The sequence below is a fragment of the Meles meles genome, chromosome 14 (genome assembly GCF_922984935.1).
Source record: "Meles meles chromosome 14, mMelMel3.1 paternal haplotype, whole genome shotgun sequence".
In the NCBI taxonomy this organism is placed as follows: domain Eukaryota; kingdom Metazoa; phylum Chordata; class Mammalia; order Carnivora; family Mustelidae; genus Meles; species Meles meles.
Window position 1 is genome coordinate 83,480,548 of NC_060079.1, and position 26,921 is coordinate 83,507,468.

A 26,921-nucleotide genomic window follows, 5' to 3' on the forward strand; every position below is an offset into this window, starting at 1 on the left:
TTCACTTGGCCTCAGGTGGGATCCACTTGAAAAGACGGTGTAATGCTCATGCATTAAAAGTGTCGGGGAGAACGCTGGAATTTGATTGCCTAGAAAGGCTTTGAACCCCCCCAAAGGCTTTGAACCCCCCCATAATCATTTCATAACACGCGTACATTTCTCCTCCCCCCTGCTCTCCCGTGTCAGCTCGCGGCACCTGCGGCTTCCCAGGCGTCTCCCCAGCCCGGGTCCCTTCTCTGTCTCAACAGATGCTCGAAGAGACTGGCAACGATTCCAGTGGTGATGTTAAATGCCACATACATGTTCCGATTATTGAAGTCATCATCGCTAATTGTAGAACATTTTTAGACTCCAGGAAAAGTGAATAGAAGAGAATTTAAATGTGTTATCATTGTACCGCCCAGGGAGCGCCATTGCTAATACTGCTGGGTGTTCGGCCATCACTAAGTGTATATGAAAGATGACATATATACATATATATATTATCTTTTAGATATATAAAAGATATAAAAATATATGCATTATAGACAGATACAGAACTCCACAAATAATAGATATGTTATCGTGCGAAGTGGAAACCATAGTGCCTAGGCAGACTTTAATCCTCTTGTAAAATTTGAAATGTCTCCAGTGTCTTGAACTATCCATGTTTAAGCGTACCATGACTGTACTCTGTGCAAATGCACCATGATTCATTCAACTACTGTCTTACGCTTGCCTGTTTTTGTTGTTTCTCATCTCTTACTGTTAAACACTGAGCTGCAGTGACTGAACGTAATTTTGTGGTGGTCCTTATCTTGGCAAATGGGTCTCCACACTTTGGTTACGCGGCAGGAGACGGACGAGCAGGTCTAGGGTGCCCGCTCCCAGCCCGGCCAGGGCCGGGGCCGTCTACTCGCATGCAAAATATCCTGCAGACATGCCACTTTTTCCCACCAGCGCCCACCCCGTGCGCTCGCCTGGGTCTCGGTTTTCTGAGTTCCTCACGGGTCCAGTAATCACAGGGCAAGGCACTTGTTATCTCTTACTTGTCACACTTAGAAAGTAGATCCCGTTTTCCTCTTCCAACTTTTCTCACACGTTTTTGATGGGATTTTGTTTTGTTTACCTTAAGAAACAGTTTGTTGTTTGTTCTTTACATTATGCAACATAGTACTCACATGCCAAAGGACGTTTAATGTAGGTGCGATTGTAAGTAAAGGGACATCAGTGTACTCAGTCCCAGCCCTCACTGAGAGAGCAGATTCAATACGTGGACGTGTGGAGACTGGCCTTACCACCGTTCTAAATTGGGTTTTGTCGTTCTTTTACTGTCATTGGGATTTGTCTTTATGATAGGTCGTAAGCCTAAATAGTAAATTTCTGCATTGTGCGTATATTCAAGCATTCTAGAAACATCATCACATTATTTGCAGTCTTCTGTGACTTCTTTTTTTTTAAACAACATTCAATATCTTGAGATGTAATTCATATTCCATAAAAACGTGCAATTCAGAGGTTTTTAGCATGATCACGAGGTTGTGAAACAATCACCATTGTCTAAACCTGGAACATGTTCATGACTTTGAAGAGAAACCTCGTGCCCACAAAGACTCTCCCCTGACGTCCCTTCCCCAAGCTCAGTGAACCACTGATCCTTCCGTCTCTCATCAACAAGATGTCCTTGAGTCGTCTAACTTGGCCAGTGTAGCCATAACTCTTTCATTTTAACAGTGACATGTGTCTAATAATGTTTCATTTCTGCCAGTGGCCATTTTGACTATTTATAATTTTTTTGAAATTTTTATTTTGAAATTACTGCTTTAAAAAATCTAAGTTCAACAACTAAGTGATTCTTAGCCATTAAAGCACCATTTAGAAATCACACACACATGCACACATATTCTGACACACATTGGTCTGGACATAGGAATGGAATTTCTTTTTTTTTTTTTTTTAGATTTTCTTTCTTTATTCAACAGACAGAGATCACAAGCAGGCAGAGAGGCAGACAGAGAGGCAGGCAGAGAGAGAGGAAGGGAAGCAGACTCCCCGCTGAGCAGAGAGCCGGATGCGGGGCTCGATCCCAGGACCCTGACCTGGGATCATGACCTGAGCCGAAGGCAGAGGATTAAACCACTGAGCCATGCAGGCGCCCCAGGAATGGAATTTCTATTCTTAATTCTGCCCATCCTTAATTGTAACATATTTAACAATTATTTTCGCAAGTAAGTATGCAATAAAAAATTCCACTAGCAAGGTATCGTTGACTCTAAGTTTTCCTGCACGCAGGAAGGCAAAATGGCATCTCATGACTTGACTACGTGTTTCCTCGGTCACTCCCGATGCAGAGTGGCTCTTGGGAAGGTGGCGGGCCATTTGCCGTTCCTCCTCCGTGAACTGGGGATCAAGATCGCGCTCATTTCAGCCTCAGGGTTGTTGGTCCTTCCTCCCTGGTTTGTAGGAGTCGTTTACTGACTCCGTTCACTGGTCCTTTGCAAAAATGGATTTTCCTGATTTGTTCCCGTCTCCTCATTTTCTTTATGTTGCCTTCTGAATGAGCAGAAATTCTAAACTTTCATGGAGTCAAATGTATCAAACTTCCTTTTTGGTTTTGTGCTTTGCTTTTTTTTTTTTTAAATTCCCTACCCTAAAAGTCACAAGCCTTCCTTCCCTCTTTCTTTTCCTTTTTCACGTTGACATTTGTTCCCCTGCTCATGTATGGCATGTGCTGGAGGGTCCGTTCCGTTTTTCTTACCCTTCTGGAGGCATGTTTGGAATATTTGGCTTTCCCCACTGCTCGGATGAGCCGAGTCTCCTTGTCCGCACGGACAGATGAGCTCTCCTCTCTTCCTCTGGTCTGTTTACCTTGCCAGTGTCCCGCCATGGAAGTAGTCGCTCCTCTTACCACATCTCGCTGTCTGGTGAAACATTTACTTCTCCTTGCTCTACAGGAACATGTGAATACTTGTAACCCTACTCCTCACACATTGTAGAATCAGCTTGACAAGCTTAATGAACCACCTTGTTAAAAGGTAGGGAAGTTTGGGAAGATTGGACATCTTTAATACACTGAGTGCTTCCTTCCATGTCTACGGCGTCTCTCCCAATCTATTCAGGGGAGTTGAAAATCTCTTTTAATAAAGTTCTTTAATGTTTCCTGTAGATACCTTAAACATATTTGGTTACATTTATTCCTAGCACCTAGTATATTTTGTTGCTATTGTAAATAGCATCTGTATATAAAAATTCTGTTCTTGGGTATAGAAATCAAATTGATTTTTAATCCGTTATCTCATACCCAGATGTTATGTTAAAACCTTGTTATCAATCTGAAGGGAGATTCTTTGTAGACAGTGTTCAAGTTGTGGGAATTTGGGGTTTTCCTTTCAAATCCTCGTTCCCTCTATTTTTAACTCGCACTGAATTCTCTAGAACAAACAGATGTGGTACCAGGACAACACTGACTTCATGATTTTTGAAAAGGAACGTTTTAAGTTCTACCGTTTGGTATCGTGCTTTCTCGAAGCCTTCGGTAGATCCCATTTAAATCCCACTATGCTCATGGCTTTAAGCTGGCGGGATGGGACACTTATCAGATATTTTTCGGCATCTATTGCCATGATCTTTGGATTTTCTGGTTTAATCTACTCATATGGCAAACTCCACTAATTGATTTTCAGATGTTAGACCAAATCTCTGCTTCTGGAATGAATTCAACCTCGTCATTCTTTCACTTTGGGTCCCCCTGAACACAGACTTGGACGTTCTCTCTCTCTCGTTCTCTCTCTCTGCGTCTGACAGTCCCAGCTTCCGACTCTGTGTCTGTGTGTGTCCGAGTCACCACCAGTTTGCAGTCGGTGTCTGTGTCTGAGCTTCTCCCTTTGAAGGACAGACAGTTTCTCGTGTTCATCCTCTTGCTGAGTGTGGCTCTTGGAGTTTCTTGCTGCAGGAGGAGGTCCAGCCAGAGTCTAGCCTTCCCAGAGCCCTAGCTATTTTTCTTCTGCTTCTTTGTGGATTTTAAAACCAAAGCACAAGGTATGGGAACACAGGCATTTGCCTCCAGTGAGCCATTACTCACAGCTGGCTCACCACTAGGTTCCTGCGCCATTTTGTTTTATCCTTTGAGGATTTCTCTTACTTTCCTACAAAGCTGTTATGAACTTTAAAGATGTGGTTTTTATTTGATAACTTAAGAGTATTTTACAGCAGAAAATTTTCAAGGTATCAAGTCCATAAGTTTGCCCAAAAGGGAAAACCAAAGGCTTTCAAATGTTTTCATTCAATTTAGAAAACTTTCTTGTGGTTGATCTTTTTGTTTTTATACCAGAAAGAACTTCCAACTGTTTTTAACACATATTCTTTAGCAGCATTTGACTGCCTAGTGTATCACACCAATAGACTCCAGTACTGAATAAAATACATTCGGACAACATCACTTAACATTTTAAAGATATTGAACCCTAAAGGGATGAGTTATTTGAGTACATTGTATATGAATGGAAACTTACTTGCAACATAAATTATAATTTGTAATATAGGAAGACAAAGGGTAGAATAGAAGCCTTCATTCCCTTACAGATTTAAGCGAGGTGATACCCTGGAATGAGCTGGCCAAGAACCTTGCTTTGAACACCTCCTTTTACCAGTTCCTTCTGGTTGGTGGGGGCCACATGAAACCTTGGGGCCGTTGTGCCTTGAACACTGGTCCCTGGATTGGGGCAGAGTGGTGGTCTCGTGGCGGATGGATGACCTTCCTGAGCATCAGTTACTCCCGATGAAATGAGAACCACGATGGTAGGGGTCGTGCAGTGGACAGAGAGGGCAACCCACGTGCGATGACTACAAACAGTATTCCTACCACGGCGCACGTCCTTGAAGAACCCGCAGAACCGCTGCAAAGCCTGCCAGATCTTTGTCTCTGACTCAACTCTGTGAAGAACTTCAAGTGATGAAATCAAGTCGCGCCAACAGCCCGGTTCAAGCCACGGGCATGAGCAGTAAAGTGGGGTCGCCCCAGTTTCCTGCTCTTCCTTTTCATCTCACCGCGAGCTTTGAAGCCGTGTTTCTTCCCATTCTCTGTCTCCTGGGTGCCAAGAACGTTTCCCCAGCTCAACGCAATAGGAGATTGAAGAGAGAATTGCGGGAACAGAACCTACCTGATGCTTTGCTCTGATTCTCCCCCGAGCCGAGGAATAATGTCTAGCCATTTGCTGTGTTTGGTCCTACACTTAAAAAAAATTTTTTTATTGTGTTATATGAGTCACCCTACAGTACATCATTAGTTTTTGATGTAGTGTCCCATGATTCATTGTTTACGTGTAACGCCCAGTGCTCCATGCAATCCGTGTCCTCCTTAATACCTAAAACCCTCCCCTCCAAAACCCTCAGTTTGTTTCTCAGAGTCCACAGTCTCTCTTGCTTCCTCCCCCCCTCCGATTTCCCCTAATTCACTTTTCTTTTCCTTCTGATGTCCTCCTTGTTATTCCTTATGCTCCACAAGTAAGTGAAACCAGATGATACTTGACTCTCTTTGCTTGACTTATTTCGCTCAGCATCATCTCCTCCAGTCCCGTCCATGTTGCTACAAAAGTTGGGTATTCATCCTTTCTGATGGAGGCATAATACTCCATCGTGTATATGGACCACATATCCATTCGTCCGTTGAAGGGCATCTCGGCTCCTTCCACAGTCCGGGGATTGTGGCCATTGCTTCTGTGAACACTGGGGTGCGTGTGGTCTGACACTATCTTGTCTGTTTTGTAAGGACTTTAATTTGTCCGTTGATACTGACCATATCTCTGTCCGTCTCTTCCTGCCCCCCAGCAGGTGCGACCCACAAGCACTGCTCGCTGAGCTCAACCCGATGAACCCACAGCGGGCTTCACCGCCGGGGGAGCAGCAAGAGGCTTCCCCTCGTCAAGTGCAGGTAGCATGACCACCTCCCCCTGCTTCCCAGGCCAGCCCCACCCTCAACACCACCCTGGGTCGTCCTCGGTTCTGAGGACACCAGAGCGGTACTTCTCCAGTTCTGTGGCTTAAAGGCTCTGCAGCCCCCTCCGCGCGGGCTGGACGGCTGCTCCTGCTTGGGAGTGCGGTGGATAGACGTGGGGCCCCGCAGAGCACCTGCTGTCCCCAGTCTGTCCTGCCCCGTGAGGCTGCTCACGCAGGCCCCAAAGGTGCTACACATACGTTATTGTTTCTATCTTGCATTATTCCCAAGGGATGGATTCCTGAACGTAGAAATACAAGTTCAAAGGAAATGTTTTAAAGTTTTGTGTGACCAGTACTGAGCTGCTTCCTGGAGAAGCCGTCCCCGCTGTCGTAGCAGAAGCGCTCTCTGCTTTCTCTCCAACTCTCAGAGTTCAGACGGTGAAATACCTGTGCCCTGCGGTGTGTGAGAAGTGACGTCCCGTGTTTTCATTTGCTCTCTTTTGATGACTGGTAAGGTTAGAATGTTTTCAGGTTCCTTAAACACATGTCCTTTATCTTTTTATAAAAAACAGTTCTGTGAATTCTTTTCTTGGGTCGCTACGCTAATGTTTTTCTCACCAAATTTTATGTGAACTCTATGGACAGTAAGGTCATTAACCCTTTATGGTGTACTTGTTATGAATATTGTTCTGAAATACCATGTGAGTTGTACTTTACTTCGTGATGTGTCTCGATCCTCAGCGGTTTAAAATCGCCCTGTGCCCACACATTTTCTCTGTTCTCCATTGTGGCTTATTTAATAAATGTTCACGTTTAGGAATTCTTTCCTTGCCCAGACAGAAATATTGCTTATGTTTTCTTTTTTTTTTTTTAATATTTTATTTATTTGACAGAGAGAAATCACAAGTAGGCAGAGAGGCAGGCAGAGAGAGAGGAGGAAGCAGACTCCCTGCGGAGCAGAGAGCCCGATGTGGGGCTCGATCCTAGGACCCTGGGATCATGATCTGAGCCGAAGGCAGAGGCTTTAACCCACTGAGCCACCCAGGTGCCCCTTGCTTATGTTTTCTTATACTGTACTGTGGACCACATTATGGCTTTTTTTTTTTTATTTGTTTGATGCTTTCGTTTCGGTAAATGGCATGAATAAAAATAAAACTGGCATTTATCCATATGCAAGGACTGGTTCCCAAGACTGCATCCTTAATGATCTGTCCATTCCCTGTTGGTTTCTGTAGTTTCTTTTTCTACTGAAAATAATATTTTGATGAACTCTGTTGTCTACAAAGTTGTAATTATTTGAATTCTTCTATAGGCGTGGGTAAATACCCAGTGTAAGTCGGCCCTTAATTCCACCAAAACGCAGGCACAGGAACATTCCCGGCGGCTCTTTTAATAGCAAAGACCAGATAAACAGTAGCAGAGACTAGAGAGGAACTACACTTCCGTCAAGGTTATAATGGATCACAAATTGGGTTATATTCATACAGTTGAACTCTAGACAACAACGAGACAGAAGGAAGCACTGACCAGGTCGTGGCAAAAATGAATCTCATAAACAAAATGGGGAGTGGAAAAAAAGTTCATACGGTGTGATCCCGCACGTATACAAACCAAGACTGGTCTCGGGTAATAAAGTGTAGTAACTGGAAGGGGCATCCGGGGATCCTTCTGGGAGAGCTCACTGGTCCGGGTGTGCGCCCGGCGGTCTATGAAAGCAAAGATGCATCAGGCTATATGCTTAAAATGTTTGTACTTTCTACCTCAACAGAAGGGAAACGTGTTCCTGTATGGAATCGTTTAGAATTTGGATTCTGATGTTGTGTTGTTCTGTTCAGGGGTTGAGGTGAGCCTTTAAAATCGCACGGGAAGTACTGACAACTTCTTAGCTCGTGGAACGTCTCTAATAAGGCGTGTAGAACTTCAGAAAAGCTCGAGGGCTGAGGATAGAAATACGACTTCCAGGCTGGTCTCGGCCGCTGCCGGCGGTGAGGGTGGACGTCCAGCACGGCTCTGGCGCGCCGCAGAGGTTGGCGTGAAGGTGACGGTGTCGCCGCGTGCCGGGCGTCCTGCTCGAATTCTGTGCGTCTCATTTCACTCAGCGCTCACGTAGCACAAATAAATATGAGCGTGTCGCACAGGAGAGCCCCAAAACCTCCAGACTTCCGGACAACAGCCCGTTCTATGTCACGGCCCCGTCCGTAGGTACACGTCCTCGGCAGAAGAAGTTTCTTGAAGCCTACGGGCCACTGCCCGTGCTTTCTCTGCGCATCTCTCCTACTTATGGGACCAGCACTTCGTTTCTCTCCACACGTACGAACGGGCAGCAGTCCACAGCCTCATACGCTGGAGCAGCCTTCAAGGAAAACGGTGCATTCACCCAAGGACAGTGACACGGATTGTTAAATGTCTTGCATTTCTCCAAGAACATTAGAAGCAGGCTCCTGCTCCCGCAGCAGCAAAGGGGAGCACAGGCTCCCGTGTCTCTGCCACCCCCCAGCCCCATCCGCGTGGGTCCGCCTCTTCCCTCCTTCCTCTCTGGCGTCCCCGTTCCTCCTCTGCCGATATCTCTGGTTTGCTCAGGATTCGGGTCCGCACCTTTTCTGGGCGCACCTGCTCTCTCAGCCCTCGTGGACTTTCTCCACGTTTTGTAAGAAAAAAGTTTTGCCTGCACTCATGGGAGAGCACGGATGCAGCATCAAATACCCTACGGATCCACCAGGCCCCAAAGTGATCACATCCCATCCCTGTTCTCCCTTCCCCCGCTCTTAGCACACGGACCTCTGTAAGGGGCTGCATGTCCATGTTCAATTTCCCAGACTCCTCAGTGTGCACGTCGGCCCCACTGGAGTCGTGGCTCCCCAGGCCTGTCCAGCAGCCTGGCCCTGTCCTCTCCCGCCGGGGCTCTGTCCTGCACCCGGACAGCCTCGCACACACGGCTCAGCACCCAACCGTTGCCCCACCTTGGCAGCCAAGTCCAGGGTCTTTGGACTACACTTTTAGAAAGGTGGGTGGTGTGGATCTCAGGGTGGCCCTCTCAGCCCCAGTGAACCCTCGGTGGGCAGGGAGGCCCAGAAAGACTCCCCTGCAGGTTGTTGGGGCGGAGGGGGGAGTCTCGGAGCAGTGGCACGTGCTGCCTCCAGACTCCAGGGCATTCAGGGCATGGGTGATGAGGAGGGGAAGGATGAGGCCCCAGCCCAGGACCTTTGCGTGGGAGGACACACCTGCTCTGGGACGTCAGCGCCCTGGTCACCTCGTGGGGACAGAGGGAACGACTCTGGACCTTTGGGTATGTGGCCAATAAACTCTCCTTTCCTGACCTGGGCCACTTTGAACTAGCTGCTCTGACATCTGAACAAGCACGGGTCTCCCCCGAGAAGCCTCCCAGAAAATGACCGTGCGGCTCACGGGGCCACACGCCAGTTTCCCGTGGCGTCCCAACCCGTCTTCCCTTCAGGAAGGCAGCTGGAACTCTCTGGATGGCTTTTAAAGCCATGCTTCGTTTTCGTATTCTCTGATTATCCATGTAGTAAAGCAGATTCATTTGTCTTTCAGGACAGTGGAAGTGCGGAAGGAGGGAAGGCGCACTGGAAAGGCTCGATAAATTTCGGCTTTGGGCAGGCAGAAGGCGTCTGCGTAAGGAGCGAATAATACCGTTCCTCGGAGCCTGGAGCGGTCCCCTGCTGTCCCCGACGGTGGGCCCTTGACTCCCACACCTGCCCCCTCGTGCACGAGGACAACTCTGGGCCTCACGGACTTTGCAGCCACTTGGGTCCTTGTCGTACAACTTAACACTGAATCAGGCAACGTCTTGGTTCACCTGTGTTTTAGCACAGCCGTTAGGAGCCCGGCCTCCGCAGGCAGCCTGCCTGGGTTCAGACCCCAGCCACCTTCCCCTGCCGAGAGCTGTGTGACCTTAGGCAAGTGACTAGCCCTCTCTGTGCTTCGGTTTCTCTGTTTTGAAAATGGAGGTAAGGGTCATTCCTACCCCAGAGGTGAGGTTAAATAACTCACGTTCTTGACGCACAAGTCATGAAGAGCGTGCACACGAGGTCTGCCATGCATCGGCGTATGCCTATGTCGGTGTAAGCAGCCACATTTACTCGGGTAAAATGGTAGTAGAAAGGCTCAGGGACTCTACATGATAAACTCAAGTTAGAATCCTGGCTCCAACCCCCCTGCCTGACCATGGCGATGGCAGAAACCACGTGGTCCACAAACCCGCGGTATTTCCTACCCGGCAGTGCGGGCCGGTGAGAACGCGCGTGGAGCCCCAGACCAAGGCCCTAACACGGGCATGCAGAGCCCCTCCCGTCCCGCCGCCAAGCGTGCCGCCACCGCGCCGCGGGCTACTGGGACCACTGCCTCCACGTCATCCACAGCCCGGGAGCTGGCGGCTGGCCGGAGGGGCGGGGACGAGTCTGACCTTGGGATGTGGCCTTCAGGGACTTAGCGTTGCACAGCCGTGTGTTGACTAGCACGCACGGCCACTTGAATCTCTGGAATCCTGTTTCCGACCTCGGAGGGTCACTCAGAAGCCCCGTGGCAAAGATGCCGGCACCCTCCGGGTGACAGCGAGCGGCTGAGTACAGCTCCCAAGGCCCTCGGTGTGACTCCCAGGGACCCCGGGTCACCACGGCCAGGCGTGACCAGCATGTCCTGCCCTGGGTGGCATCAGGGACGGCCTCGGGCTCAGGCATCCTGCCATCGCCCCGAACGACTGTTCCCCTAAATAGAGAGCACTTGGGCCGCCCACAGCTCCCCCTTCTCTGAAAGGCCGACGGGCACAAGCGCACCGGCTCTTTCTGGTGTGGACTTTCTTTCTCCTCCGTGATCCCTTCCTCGATCCCAAAGCGCATCTCGGGGTCTGAAGGCGGCGAAGAGAATCATCAGCTTGTGTTCTTCGTTCAGAGGCATTGAAGTGTCAGGTTTGGGCTGTCCCAAAAGGAAGGTGGGGCACCCCGCCAACCCGCTGCCCGCTGCTGGCCCCCACTGGCCGTCCTGACGCCTGAGTCACCGGGGACCCCAGGAGGCCCTCCGAGCGTGGTTAAAAACGGGTGTGTTCGAAACGGGGATGCCGAGTCAGCATGGGACAGAGCCAACCACACAACCGTGAGTCACGGAAGGTCAGGATGAACCCCACAACAAGAGACCGGTGTGCTTGGCAAGGGGCCAGAAAGGCTTCACAGAGAAGTAGGCCGGGAGCCGTGCCTTCCTCAAATCCCCGTCCAGGCTCCGGGAAGGTCAGCGGGCGGCGGGCTGTCCAGGCTGCCCCCCGGAGCCACGTGTCCCCCACTCAGTGCGCCCCCAGCCCAGTCGCCGGCAGTTGGGGGCAGGAGAGCACGACCCCTGTGCCGTCTGCACCCTTTCTTGACTGAGGGACGTCCGGTAGGTGTTTAATCTCGCAGGGATTAAAGATGTTTTGAAACATTAAATCTTCAATCTTGGATCGTAAATCGCTCTAGACTTGAAGTCCTCCTGGTCCTTAACCACGACGGGATAACCTCCACTCGCGTGTGTGCGACGAGGCGCTGCGGCCGGCGGGAAGCACTCGCTAGCCGGCAGCTATCGCACTTCCACAGTCGTTCCGCAAACGACCGTGGGACACCCGCCGCGGACAGGAGCGGGGTCCAGACCGGGGGATGCCCCAGCGAGCGAAGGAGGGCATGCGGCCTCTGCTTAGTCTGAGGCTGCCGCGGAGTTAGTGCGTAAACGCACCTCGGTGTGGAATGTTCTATGCTAGGAGGGGCTGGGGACGGTCACGGGGGCAGAGCAGGAGCCCCTCACCGGGACTTAGGGGGCTGGAACTTGCTTCCTGGAGAGGTTTTGTGTACGCTGGGAAGAGAGGACAGATCTGTCAGAGCCGAGGGAGTGGAGACCCGCACTCCGGGCAGGAGAACCGTGCAAAGCTCAGACAGGAGGAGGGCCACACGCAGAGGGGAGGGACGCGGAGGGGCCCCCGAGGGAGGCAGCCCTGGGGACGGGAGGTGGAGAGCTCCCTGGCGTGGGCTGGAGGGGATCTGGGTCCCGGGACCAGATCAGTCACTCGGCTTGAGAAAGTGAGACTCACTTGGTACTCAGTTTGAATTTCGTCTATCAACTGTGTGCATGTGGGCCCGTGTGTAGACATGTGTGTGCGCATGCATGTGTGCGTGTGCGTGTTTGTGCGTGCACACATGCATGCTCCTTCCCGGGTGTAGCCGTCAGACCAGCCAGGTCACACGGTGGCCGTAAGTCGGTGACGATGGCGGAGCGCAGCCAGCGTGTTTCCTAGTGCACGCAGTGGGCTGGGGTGGGCTCTGCCGGAGAACCCTGCGTGCACGGGCTGCCCTGGCCTCCTGCTCCTGCCGGCAGAGAGGAGCGGAAGGTCCGGCACCGCAAGGACGCAGGCGCTGCCCACGCGCCTCCCACTCACCGCCCATGGCCTGGAACTCATGCCACGGCCCCGCTGACCTCCGCGCGTCTGGGAAGGCCAGCCTTCTGTGGGCACAAGGAAATCAGAGCCAGACTCCCGTGAGCACCACCGTGCACCGCAGACTTGACAGCTGGGTCCTCGAGCAGCAGGTGCAGAGACGGCCCATGGCCGGCGGGGACGGTGCGGCTCGGTCCTGGGCACCGAGCACTTGCTCAATGGCTCCCAGGACCCCGGAGGGAAATGAGACCCGTCACTTCCCTCAGGGACACAGAACTGAGCAAGGAAAACAGAAGGTGTCGCGGGAATTGTCCCAAATACTTCATGTGCGTCATAATTCACCCTCTATAGATGGTAGACCTGAGCCACAGAGAGGTGACTTTGCCTAAAGTCACAGGGCACCGTCCCAATGCGGGGACACGTGCCGCCGGCTGGCTAGCCCCGTTGCCAAGGATGTGCTTCCCTGCATCCCTGTATTTGCTAAGCAAATCTACACCACGGGGCCCACTGAGAGCAACGAGCGGGAATGGGTGCCATGAAGCTCGCCACGTGGACGCTGCGCTGGGGAATCTTGGTATAAAACTGGAAATAGACCAGGCCGGACGGGAACGGCTGCATTTACCAAGCCTTTATGATGTACCAGGGACTCAGGTCAGCACCCTGGGAAGCTCTGAATGGGGAAGTGCTCGCTGGGAGACAAAGGAAGGGGCCCTCGCTGGCCATCCTGAGGCCACCTTGTACCTTAAAATTCTTGAAGGACCCTGTTCGGTTGGAGGAGGGCTCTGAGTTTCAGAGAAAGACCGACCTGCTCTCCGGCCTGCAGAGCGACACCCAGAACCCCGGGAGCCCCAGACCTTAGCGGGCCTCTCCCACCCACAGAAGGCTGCTTGTCCCCGGTGAGAGGCTGCCGGCGAGAGGACAGGAGAAGCCTGTCCTCCATCTCGAATGTGATCGAAAACATGGACTCGAACGACCCTCCGTCGATCATCCAGTGTGCCCTGGAGCCAGTGCTGGGCTCGGGGTGGTGCCCGCCGGCGTGACCGAGCTAAGCAGGGTCCTGGAAGTAGCCAGCTGCAAATCTATTTGAAAAATCGGCAGAGGTATCCATGCAGGAGATTGCCCTGGCTATTGAAAAGAAAGAGTCCCAACTCCTCCGCGATGAAACCCCATCAGCAAACGAGAAGAGGGTTTCCATCCGCACGGATGCCCTGCACTCCCTTGGGCCGGCAGCCGGCAGTCCCCCGCCGCCCCTGCTGTCCTCCACGGTCCTCCAAGAGCGCTGTTGGTGACCACGGCTTCTCCCCACCTTGCTCCCACCGAGCGTCCTGACACCCCGTCCACCGATGACCATGCTCTGTTCCTCCTCCCTTCACGGGGGCTGGGGGCAGCTTGGGACCAGCTGGCTGGGCTCCCCAAGGTCGTTCCAATGTGCAGGTGAGTCCCTGAGTTCCAGCTGATGCAAAGGGACAGGCGTCCCTCTCCAGACACGCCACTCCAGGCAAGGGTACGCGCCCCCTGACTTCTGCAGGCTTTGGACGTGGACATGAAAGATTCGTGTTGGAGGGGGCAGGGCAGCCCTCCGGGTTCTGTACCAGGGACTTCTGGGTGGATATGGAGCCCACCTCCAGCCCCTGTTTTGGGTGCGTTTGCACAAAGCCTCCCAGCCTCCCAGCCGCCTCGCCTCTCCAGGCGCAGTGGGCTGACAGCACTTGGAGGCACGCGGCTCGTCTCTCGCTCTCTCCTGGGGCTCTTCACACGAAGTGTCTTCCCGACGCTCATGCCTGTGATCCTTGGCCGTTCGAGGGAGTTGGCACAGCGCGGGCCACGTGGCATTTCCCAAACGGGGGAGGGACGGAGCCATGTGTCTCCCTTTTATACCACAGCCTTGTTAGTAGAATGTCAGATGGGCCGACACGACGTGACCTGTGTCCTCACAGAAGAGAAGAGACCCAGAGACAGGCGTTCCCGGAGAGACGCAGCGAGGCAGCACGGGACGGCGAGGCAGAGGTTGGGGTGACCCTCGGCCGTGTCAGAAGCTAAGAGAACGGCACGCCATACGGGTCCCCTGGAGTCTTCAGAGAGAGCGTGGCCCTGCCAACATGCGACTCCAGACCTTGGACTCCAGAACTCAGGGGCGCCCGTTGCTCGGCGCCTCAGTCCGCGCGCTTCGCTCTCGAAACCCTGGGAGCCCAACGCGATCAGCCCGGGACAGTTTGTCGGGGCCGAAAGTGAAGGCGCAGCAAAGGACGACGCGGGCTTCTTTCAAAGGAGCTAAGGAAGCCAGCTGGACACTTTCCCGCCGGCCAGAAGGGTGCGGTTTGAGTTCCGGTGGGTGGAAAAGGCCAAGACTGACATGTCTCCCGCAGACTGACCTCCTCGCCGTTATGATGGGGCCTCAGCCAGCCAGACGCGTCGCTCTTTGCGGAGGCTGATTACTGAGCTCGTTATCGTAAACCCCAGTAAATGAAAGGAGGAACCAAGTACCTGTATGCTTCACTAACCCCCCAGGCCCACCGAACTGAAGATTAGATGACGGGGGAGGCCTTCGAAGAGGTTTAGTCCCGCCGACAAATGAAAACAAAATGATGCAGGAAGATAATCAGTTCCCATACCCCAAGCCTCTATGGATCAGAGTGCTTAAAAGCTGTTTTTGTCAAAAAGGAGTGAAAAACAACCTGAGGGTTTTAAAGGGGCGGAGGCTGGGATGTTGGGGGAACCAGGTGGTGGGTAATAGGGAGGGCACGTATTGCATGGAACACTGGGTGTGATGCAAAAACAATGAATACTGTTATGCTGAAAAAAATTTTTTAAAAAATTGGAAATACAAAAAAAAGGAGTGAAAATGAGACAGGAAGGGCCTCCTGACGAGGGCGCGTGCTGCTGCCTGTGGTCTTTTCCAAAGGACTCAGACCCGAACCCCATCGAACTTCGGATCTAAGAGCCCACGGAGGACACAGGGTCACCGCGCATGAGGTCAGCAGCGGCAAGACCTCGTCTCTGGGAAACACTGCCGGACAGACAGCCGCATCTTCAACAGACACACTGGAAGCAAAAGGGTGGGGTGTGGTGGTGGGGGGCACGTAGATTTTAGGACATATCAGGCTTGAAAGCAACAATTAAAATACTGCAACATAAGCGATTCCTGTAAAAGTCAGACTAGCGGTGGCTGTGACGTGGACAGGAGTCCACGGTGGGGTGAGGACGTTCCCCGGGCTCCCGGGGCAGCGGAGCTCCGTGCTTTGACCTGGCTGCTGTGATAATCGCTCTGGCTTTCTAGCGGCTCGCGAAGCTCTACGTTTGTTTCCTGCCCTCTGGTGTCTGCTTCGGGGGCTTGTCCCACAGGATGCTCCGACTTTCTTCTTCTTTTCCAGCTGCTGGACACTCATGGCCTTTCTTGGACCGTTCTCATCGCCCTGTGGACCACGTGATCGCCTTTACCTTTCTGTGTCTATAGGTCTTTGTAGAGACAGATGTGCACTCTTCTCGGTGGGCGGGAAAACGGTCCCCGCGCGGGAAGTAGTGAAGATGGGTCGTGAAGCTCCGGGTGGAAAATTACCGGCCTGTGCACCCCGGGCTGATGGCGGTGCCTGGATGTCTGTGTGGACTTGCCCGTTTACGTGCTCATCGAGCACTTGTTGCCAAGGAGTGGGAAAGAGAATATTCGGGACCTCTGTGTAAGCGGAGGGGAATTCCTGGGGGATGCCAAGTGGATGGGAGGGAATCGAAACACGGCGGTGATGAACCTGGCATCTACAGGGGCCTTCCGGGGCAGGAGCGAGTTTCTGTAAACAGTAGATCCCAAGGCCTCGGGAGTAAGTGAGAGACGGGACGTTGTACGCGTCAGGACAACTGTGCCTGCAGCCGACCCAACTCGCCTGAAGTCACGGTAACGGATTATTACACGGAACGTCCCCCGGGCCTCAGAGCCTCAGGACGACAGGGCAGGGTTGACGTCGTCGCTCGTGGGAAAACCACAGGACTTGGAGAACGTCCTCTCGGAGTCCCTGTGCCCGTCGCCCACTGCCGGCTGCTGCAAAAAAGAGGGAATTCAAGGGCTGGCGCTTGAGCTTGTCTTCCTTGAGGGAGCAGGTGATCCCGTCTGGGTTTCAGGGCTTCTGTTCTCCCCAGTCGAGTGACGGACGCCCAGGAGAATCTGTGAGCGACGGGACATGCTTTCAAGAAGGATCCTCTCTGGGAAAGCTCTGGAGACAGCCGCTAGCTGGACAAGCGCATGTCCCGGAAATCCTGCGGGCGTTGGTGGGCGGATCTGAGCAAAGAAACTGTCACGTCCTACCCCTAGAGGTGGGAAGGCAGAACGGCTAGAGCAGCCCGCGACGACAGGAGCAAAAGTCAGGTGGAAAGGAAGACCCTCACTCTTCCCGAACTTGGTGGGGGGAGGGGGAGGGTGCCAAGGTTCCTCATTCTCCAAGTGGAGGTCAGGACAGGTCCCGGAGCTGCGGCCCGGCTCAAAGACTTCTCCCAAGAGGGCTGCAGGGAAAAGGACGTGCAGGGAGATGGTCTTCCGCGGAGAGTGGGGCCCTGACTCCGGAATCCAGAGAGGACCGCCCAGCACCCAGACACTTGCCAGCAGAAGAGTAAGCAACCAGACTATGAACCTGTTCAAGGAGGACTTTCTCCCTCTCTTCTGAAGCAGCCAGACTGGCGAGGGGAAAGATGGACGCCCAGGAGGGGAGGGACAAAGACGGACCCAGGATTTTAGGGGTCCCTGAGCTAGGAAGTCAAGATGCTTGAACAGGAAAGTCGAGGAAGATTCTGATTTTTCATGTCTGAGAATGTGAGTCCTCCAGTCAGCAAGAGGGACCGGAAAAGGCGTGGGACCTGTGTGCGGCATCGTTAGGAGACAGAGACGGGAGAAGATGTAGGAGGCGCACGGAAGTCCAGCATCAGAACGAGCGGACGGAGCACACATTTGGGTCTGGAGCTCACGTGGCCTCACACAATCCCGGTCTCTCCCCCCCCACCCCTTCTTCCTTATTTCAGTTTCATTTTTCCGGTTGGCTCTCTTGTCTCCTGCTGCGAACAGGCTCTCTCCCAGTGCCAGGGAAGACGAGCTCTGGGCCACCCCCTCCCCCTGCCGCTAGCGATCCCAAGCCAGAGGGAGCCTCTCTCTTCCCACACGTGGGTCCGATGTCACAGAAGGACTCTCCCGGCCCTGCCTGGTGGTTGTCTCCGCTCCTTGAACCCGTCCTCACAGAGGGTAAATGAGACACCGGGATGGCCAGTCTCAGTCAGTGGCTGGGGACCCGTAGTCCCAGAGTTAACCATCCGGTGGAAAGAGACGTTTGGGGCCAATAATATAGCAAACGTGTCCTGTTGGGAGACCCCGTGGCTGAACCACAACTGGCAGAAGCCGCGCCCCGCAGGAGCCGTCAGGGAGGCTGACCCCGAGGGCTCTGGGTCCCCACGTTGCTGCCGTCTTCAGGGAACAGAAAGGAGGGCCCGTCTCTGAGGTCTGGTGGCCACGGTGCCTGGGGCTGAGATCCTCGGATATTCGGACTGGGGCAAGTAATAGGGGTGAGGCTACTGGGACGTTTACGAAAATAGGTAAATTGCCCAAGAAAACAGCATACTGCAGGCCGACATTAAACGCTCTCAGCCACGCTGGAAATCCCGGCCCGCTCCGAAGTACATATTCAAACACCGAATCGTGCATTCGCTGTGGCCAGTGGTGCAGACTTTCCCACTATTTGTCTGTCGGTGTGTGATCACATTTCAGTGCAAATGATCGCACGAGCTGCCGTCCTTCCCGCCACACCTGCCCCCCCCCGCTGGAGCCCACCCAACGATGCCGCGTTTGCGAACATTACCAGGAGCCAGGATCGTAAATTTGCTCTCCTGCTTTTTATGTGTAATTTAGAGGGCAAAGCAGACAGGTTAAGATAGGGCAGCGAGGGGCGCCTGGGGGGGCTCGGTGGGTTAAAACCTCTGCCTTCGGCTCAGGGTCCTGGGATGGAGCCCCGCATCGGGCTCTCTGCTCAGTGGGGAGCCTGCTTCCTCCCCTCTCTCTGCCTACTTGTTACCTCTGTCTGTCAAGTAAATAAATAAATAAATAAAATCTTTAAAAAAAAAAAGGTAGGACAGCGATATAATAATATGATTCCTTTTTATTCTAATACTATCTGGTTCTTAAGCTGTGTTCTGTAGAGCAAACCATCCTAACGACCAGTGAAGGGACAACATGTCCATCACGTGTGAGTGACGGATGTTGAGGTGAAGTGGGGACAGGGTGGCGGGAACAGCTCACGACGGGCAGCCCCCTGTCTGCTTCTAGGATCTAGCAGCCGTGTAGTTGCGGGCAGGACGCTGACCCGAAGTGTCTCTCCATCTAAACCCAGGTGCCTGTCTGGCTGGTTGCTTGTCAAGGCTTTTTCCGGGCCTAAAAATTCACATTTTTTCCATAGCCTGTAAACCCAGAGCTCTGATTTTGTGAGAAATACGGCTTTGGGGCTATTATACTCACCATTTCAGATTTACTGGACGAATATTTATGTGAGCCCCTATGTCAGGGGCTGGAAAAATGAAAACTAACTTAGTGGGGCGTAGAGTTCAGCACTTCTCCCAGGGCCTCTCGCCCTCTCAGGCCGTGGCTTCCGTCCCCAGCTGTCCTGCTGGGGTCAGCTCCTCGAGGGCACTCCCCGCCTTGCGTGTGCCCCTCCCGGGCCCGGAGCACCCCCACCGTGGCCGGCACGCGGTTCTCCACCATTGGGCAGCTCTCTGCAACAGTGGGCCAGAGAAAACACAGACCGCACGGCCTGGCCTTTCGTGAACGTCACGGTTACAGACAGCGAGGGATCCCGGGCGGCCGCGCCTGCTAACCGTCCTGTGTCCCCACGAACCGGAGCCCCGGAGGCTCTCCCCACCCCTCTGCCCACGCCCTGCAGCCCTCTGCCACCCTCCCTCTCAGATCACATGTGAGTTTCCCATGGCGGCTGTGACAATATGCCACAGTCCTGTTCTCTTGGAGTGTGTTCTCTTGGGGTCTAGAGGCCAGACGTCCGATCACGGTGCTGGCAGGGCCAGGACCCTCTGAAGGCTCCAGGGGACGATCCTTCCTGCCTTACTCTTGGTGTGAACACGGGTCCGTCCTCCGCCCCCGTTCCCACGTGACGTTCTTCCCACGTGTCTCTTCTCGCAGGGTCACTGGTCACACTGGATGGGGGTCCTCTGATGACTTCATCTTGTCCTGATCACATCTGCAAAGATCGCATTTCCAAATAAGGTCCTATTTGTAGGTCCTGGCATGTGGGACTTCCTCTGCCTTTTCGCGGGACACAGTTCAACCCCCACAGGCAGGCTTGTGCCTCTCGGCTGCTTCTGCAGAGAATATGTTCAGATCTGCACTTGGCTCTGTCCCTTATGCTGGGGACGAAAGCCAAGGGCTATTCCGCGGCCTGCAGGGATTCCCCCCCACCTCTCTCCTGACTCCGCCCCTGCCTGCTGCTGCTCCCTCAGCATGCTTGTGGTCTCTACATCAGCACGCTTGTGGTCTTCGCACCCTTGGGGCCGTGACCCGACCTTGCCAATTCTGCCCCGACGTCCTCCTGTCTCCTGTCTCCTACAAGGCTTCGCTGGAACGCCGCCGTAACTGGTTCTCTTTATCTTCTACTTTATTTTCCATAACATTGGTCACTTTGTAACTTGCAACATAATATACTCATTGATTATGTCTACTGCTTGTATTGCATCCCCGCTGTGAATAGAAACTCCGTGCCTGGGGACTCCTGGGGAGGCTCAGTTAGTTAAGCGTCTGCCTTCTGCTCAGGTCGTGATCTCAGGGTCCTGGGATCAAGTCCCGCATCAGGCTCCCTGCTCAGCGGGAGTCTGCTTCTCCCTCTGCCTGATGCTCCCCCTGCTTGAACGCGCGCCCTCTCTCTCTGACAAACAAATAAATAAAATCTGAAAAAAAGCGAGAGAAGAAACTCCATCTCTGTTGTGTTCACTGATTCCCACGTTGTCTAGAGCCCAGTAACGGTGTCATCGCTCAGGGCACGGCCACACCTTCGAGCAGTTCTTAGCCTCTGCCAAATACTCTGGAGGATGGGACCACCTGGGAAAAAATTACTGATTTCTGTTTTTGTTCAGAATGATACAATGAATCACAAATTAAGTATAGCAACTAAATACTTCAGGACAAGTAATACAAATGTCCAGAAGCCACGCTGGGTTCTGTGGGTCAAAAGTAGAGGACTTGGGACGCCTGGGTGGCTCAGTGGATTAGGCCGCTGCCTTCGGCTCAGGTCATGATCTCAGGGTCCTGGGATCGAGCCCCGCGTCGGGCTCTCTGCTCCACAGGGAGCCTGCTTCCTCCTCTCTCTCTGCCTGCCTCTCTGCCTACTTGTGATCTCTCTCTGTCAAATAAATAAAATCTTAAAAAAAAAAAAAGTAGAGGACTTGATAGATTTCATTAATAAAATCTGCAAGTGAAATATGGCGCTCTTCAAAAGTTTTAAAAGTACCTTTTATTCTCTCTTGGTCACTGGAAACAACACACAGAGCGGAGGGTTTTGTTGGGATTTCAATCAGTGAGGTCAGTGTGGGCTGTTGGTACTTAACTGAGCGAGCATTCACCAAATATTCACGCACCTCAAGACACTTTCTGGAAGATGTATGTATTTTTCAATCTGAGTGCCATAGAAACAGTATTCCTGTTTATTAAGAACATAGTTGAGAAAATTTCCATAACTCATTAAAATATACGAAGTGTCCACACATACTTGCCGGTCGAATTTCAAATGGGAAATATTACTTGGAAAAAGGAAAACCCTGGGCATCCATGTAGAATCATGTCACATAAAGGCATTTCCAGAGTAAGCGGATTCCTGTCGGGAAAGTCATCTCTTGTGGACCATTGGACACAAATAGTTGATTTAATAAATAAAGACGGTGGTTGCAAAAATAATTAGGAGTGACAGTTCCTTTTCAACGACCTTCCCTATGCAAAGTTTATCCAAATACCTTAAAATATTCCGATTTGAAATGATTGAACATAATTCGTAATAATGTGTGCGTGGATGTGGCTTTCAGTCTAGAAAACCTCACTCATGCGTAGGTGCAGACGGCAACGTTAGAAAGGCATTGACTGAAGAGACAAAATGTTGACCTCGAGTAAGAGCCAGATGGAGAACGTGTGTTTGGGTCACTCGTCTTTGTGGTTGTTGGGGGTCCTCCCAGCTCAACACTTGGTCCTGCGGTTAAAACAGTCTTGTCGAGTCACAGGTGGGATTAATCACGTACAATCCTGCTGCTGGGGTTGACGGGCATGGAGAGATTAGAGCTCCAGTTATGACACAGACGTCATCAGAGGTCGGGTGTTTCTGCTTGGTGTAAGTTTAAGAGCAACTTCTTCTATCTGTCCAATGCTGACAATGCAAAATTAGGTTCTGCCCAACAGAGACACGTAAAATCCTATCAGAAGTGCCAAGTTATATAACCCTGCATGTCCTCACAGAGCGATTGGAAGACAATGTGACCGTATCTTGAAATCCACAGGGAATTTCTTTTTCTTTTCCTTTTTTTAAGATTTTAAAGATTTTGTTATATTTATTTGAGAGAGAGAGAAAGAGCATGAGTGAGGGGAGGGGCCAAGGGAGAGGGGAAGCAGACTCCCTGCACAGTGCAGAGCCTGACATGGGGCTTGGCTCTGACTCACGACCCTGGGATCATGACCCGAGCCAAAAGCAAGAATCAGATGCTTCACGGACTGAGCCACCCAGGCGCCCCCACAGGAAATCTGGTGTTGAATCTTAGGGCATGTGGGAAGACTCGGCCATCATTTTCCTTGGAAAGGACCTTAGATTTGCGCACTTACACCATTTGATAGATAATACAGAAGGTGTCCATGAAGGGAAGTTTCAAGTCATCATTTGCTTCTTCACCCGAAGTCAGTTCCTTCAAAAGCACATTGCTCCCTGCGTTTTTCATCTGAGGCCTCCTGCATCTCGGAGTCACGTAGGAACACGTTATAAGCCAACGACAGGTTCGCCGACATGGCCAACGAACTATTTACATCATGCTTACATCCAGAATCTCTCATCGCGCCCAACCAAGTAAACAAAAGCTTCGGAATAAATGAGACAGGTGTGGTCTCATCAGCTGATGTGGCGACTGGAGGAACAACTGGCGTAGAGCCGAGCGTTATAATGGAACGACGGGCTTAGGATGGTGTTTCAGTCTGTGCCCAGCATGTGGTCTGGGGATGTGGGAGTCCGGGAGTCTAGGGTAATTTGCAAGGGCCCAGCGTGTCCTCCTCTTTCTAGCTCTGTGACCTTGAACAAGTTAATTAATCTCTCAAAGCCTCCATCCCTTCATCTGTAAAATAACCGTACTAATAGTGTACCTTTATAGTGCCAGTGCGTAACTGACCCAACGCTTGCCCCGTAAGTACTCAGTGAGTCCAAGCTGTTGTGATCTTACAGACTGAATCAACTCCCCTGCTCATCCCCGTATGCTGGTAATTTCAGAATTTTCAGATGCTGTTGTGATTCCTATAGTACACATACCCTTATGCGAGTCCTGATGACATATTTGTTTTGTGTCTTATTTCTGTCACATCAGTAGAGAACAAAGGTCACCCTATTTTTGTGTGGTGGTCTATATAGTTTCGTTATTATAAAAATGGTCCTCCAATACAAAAAGCTTGAAAATCACAATTCCACATTACGTGTGGGAGTCACAGACTAGAATCCGTAAGCCCAGAGAAGCTCCCACCAGTGATCAGCATTATGTCTGTTCTCAGATCAAAACCGGAAACTTATTTGTGGAGCATAACAAAGAACATGGAGGACATGGGGAGATGGAGAGGAGAAGGGAGTTGAGGGAAACTGGAAGGGGAGATGAACCATGAGAGACCATGGACTCTGAAAAACAACCAGAGGGTTTTGAAGGGGCGGCGGGGGGTGGGAGGTTGAGGAACCAGGTGGTGGGTAATAGGGAGGGCACCTGCTGCATGGAGCACTGGGTGTGATGCCAAAACAATGAACACTGTTATGCTGTAAATAAACAAATAAACAAATTTTAAAAAAAAACCGGAAACAGTGGTGTTGGTCTTATTTCTTTATTATAAGCATATCGCATGGGGTTACTGTGAGAGGAATTTTCAACTCGGACAATTAATTGTTAAATTGATATTTTAGCGATGGGGTCCATAGGGAGCCAATGAGATTCGTCAGAATAGCAATGCAATTTAACAAACTGATTTTGTTTGAATATAAGGCGGTATTATTGTTTTATCCTGGTTTCAACAGGGAAGATGTTTATGTTTATGTGTATTACTGAATTTTTTCAAAAGATTTCCCCCCATGACTTCATCAATTACAGCCTGAACTTCTAAGGCAGGAGACGAGGTACAGTTATGGCCCAAGTCAAATAAAATTTAATCATACTAGTCGAAAAACACTTTCATTATTGCCAGAACGCAATCGCTATAACACTGCTAAAAAGCCCATACATTACTTAAAACTGTGTGTTCTGCACTTTCCCCAAGAAACCTCCGCGGAAAGCACTGTAAATGGTGTGTCGCTTTTGATGGATTACGTCGCTCTCGATCCTAATGTAAGGTTGAGCTTCTCATTATTAAGTGGCCGTGCGCCGAGAGAGTTGGTGGCCTGGCGGTCAATTAAATTTCAAATGGGCTTCAAAGACCAGAATTAGTTATTTCCCTTCACTTTCCATTCTTTAATCATAATTTACTCAAATCCCCGAGAAAATTTTACACGTGCTTCATCTGCAGTAGGGGATTGAGAATTTTAACACCCTGTTTTCCAAAAACTGTTTGAAGACTGAGCCTTTCTCAATAGCACATGTGGCAATGCGAAAGCCGAACAGTGGCCACGCCAACAGGCCAGACCCGCCGTGTTTTCCTTGCACTGCGGACGACGCCCTCCCCTCCCTCAGCGGTGCTGACTTCCGGCCGCCCGCCGCAGAGGGGAGAGCTCCCCGTCACCCGGCGCATGGGCCCAGATCCCGTCAATGGGACCGCCGTCAACAAATAGCTCTCAAGCCATTAATATTTAGGAAAACACTTGAAAATTTCTGGTTGGGTTTTCCCATGGTCCTATGATGTTACTCACTTGACACAGGACTTTAGTGAGGGTGAAAAAGTACCTAAATTTCCTGCACCTCCGAGCAAAGAGACGAGGAAGAGCTACAGCCCACGCCCGTGGCCCCACCGTGAACCCAAGGAGCATTCTCGATCAGCTCTGTTTTCGTAACAGCGATTTGTGTCGCCCTGAGAAGTCCCTAGAAAGCCATGAGTTGTAGAAGTTAGTGTAAGTGGCCGCTGTAACGTAATCTCTGTTCAAAAAAAAAAAAAATCTCTAAAGACGTGTCGCATTCACACTTGAACGTGGGTTCTGGAGCGGCAGAAGGGGCCGTGACGTTCCTGGTGTCCTGGCCGTGTGGCCGGTGGGCGCGGAGAGCCTGCCTCTGGTGCCCCCAGGGAGGGGCCGAGGGAAGCGCCGGAGCCCTCGGCTTCTCCAGGCTCCGACGTGTCCCAGGCTGCTTTCCCCGGAGCTGGCGACGGCTGCCAGCCCACCTGGGCGGTGGAGGTGGGGTCCCCCGAGAGAGGTGAGGAGAAGGAGCAGGTCCCAACTAGAGGACTGCAGGGGTCTCTCTCTCTCTCTTTTTTTAAACTTGTCTCTTTTTTTGGACATAGTTGTAGAGTATCAAGATGTTGCAAAAATTATATGGACAGGTTTCTAATACCTGCATAGAAACTGGTAGGCCATGGGTTGGCTTGGGCATGGCACCCTGATTGGGGGGATGCTTCCTGGGGACGAGCAGGAGAGGCGGCAGTGGGGTGGTGGGGAGGAGACCAGGAAACTGGCCTTATTGTCGTTTGGGATTCCCAGGTCCTGAACAGTGTGCATCCGAACATGAAAAACAAGAGCAACGGGCTGCCTGGGTGGCTCAGTGGGTTAAAGCCTCTGCCTTCGGCTCAGGTCATGATCCCAGAGTCCTGGGATCGAGCCCCGAATCAGGCTCTCTGCTCAGCAGGGAGCCCGCTTCCGCACCCCCACCTGCCTCTCATCTCTGTCTGTCAAATAAATAAATAAAATGTAAAAAAAAAAAAACAAAACAAAACAAGAGCAAATCCTATTGTTATCAACGTATGGACCAAAATGCCCATTATCCGGCGTCTGTCAATGAAGTGTTCCCCTCCTGAGACTAACTCGGCTAAGGTAAGTAAAAGAATCCTTTAATATCTGGTGTATTAATTCGACCACTTAATGGAAAATTTTCTAAATTGAAATGTAGCTCTCACAGTCTCCTAAGCAATATCTCCAGGCTTCACTGAATGTCTTGTCGTCGTCGTTGATACACTATGTCCCCAAAAGAGTGTCAGGGAGTGAGTTGTTCAAAGGAATTGGATGTAGCAGCACGTCGACTTCCAATGAGCTGGAGAGCAAAACGGGGCTTCAGCCCTCTCCTGACGGCTGCTTTGTGGCCTAGAACCATCTAGAACGAGCTCCTCTGGGCTCCCCACCCAACCGCTGCTGTCACCAGAGGAGCCCCTCCTGTATCTTCACTGGGTTTGGTTTTGCTTTGCAGTGTTAGAGACCCGTCTAGTTTTGTTAGAGAGCAGCATCTGCCGATAAGGAGTATTTTGTAAACCCACGGACTGGACCATGCCTGTGAGCATGGGAATCCACTTGGCGGCAGGGCAGTGTCCCCACCAGAGCACTGAGGTGTCCTAGGCTTGTAAGGCTGTCCCGATAACCGCAGCTCGTCATTCTCCATGCCCTGTGCAGGGTTCCCGCGTTCAGGTGGGACTGTCCTGGCCCCGCCGGCGGATGACCCGTTGATTAGACAAGGAGCTGAGGTTCTAATCCGTGGAGACAAAATGGGAACGACGTGAAGGAACAGTCAGGAGGGATCCAAGATTGGGTTTTTGAAAAATCCCCCACATCGGCAGGCAGCAGAATGAGGAAATGTCACTGTGGGTCAGGGTGAGGAAACCCAACTGCCTTTCTGTAAGACTGATTAACAAACCAGCTGCCGACCGAACGTCCTTCCAATCGTCCTCTCCTTCTCCGGGACGGAGCCCCCACTCCATGGCCATCGGTGTCCCCCGAGTCACCAGCACCCTGCACATCATCGTCGGCTTCTCTCTTCCTTTTTTAACATCAGGAGTGCCTGGGTGGCTCAGTGGGTTAAAGCCTCTGTCTTTGGCTCAGGTCATGGTCGCAGGGTCCTGGGATCGAGCCCCAAATCAGGCTCTCTGCTCAGCGGGGAGCCTGCTTCCTCCTCTCCCTCTGCCTGCCTCTCTGCCTACTTGTGATCTCTGTCTGCCAAATAAATAAAAATCTTTTAAAAAAAATCAAATGAAAAGACGTGTGCCCCCCTTGTGGCTCAGTTGCCTTGTTTGCTGACACAGTGGAAACGAGCCATATGCCTAACGATTTAAAGAATATTTTTCAACTAGGCTTTTCGGGCAATTGACTCCAAAATCCCCACTTTTTCCCCCATTGTCATCAAAAGCACATCTCTTGAGGACAAAACACCAAAGCACAGTCTAATCCAGATTGTTCTGGGTGTCCTATGTTTCATAGAATCCCAGGCACATGTAATATTAAAAATT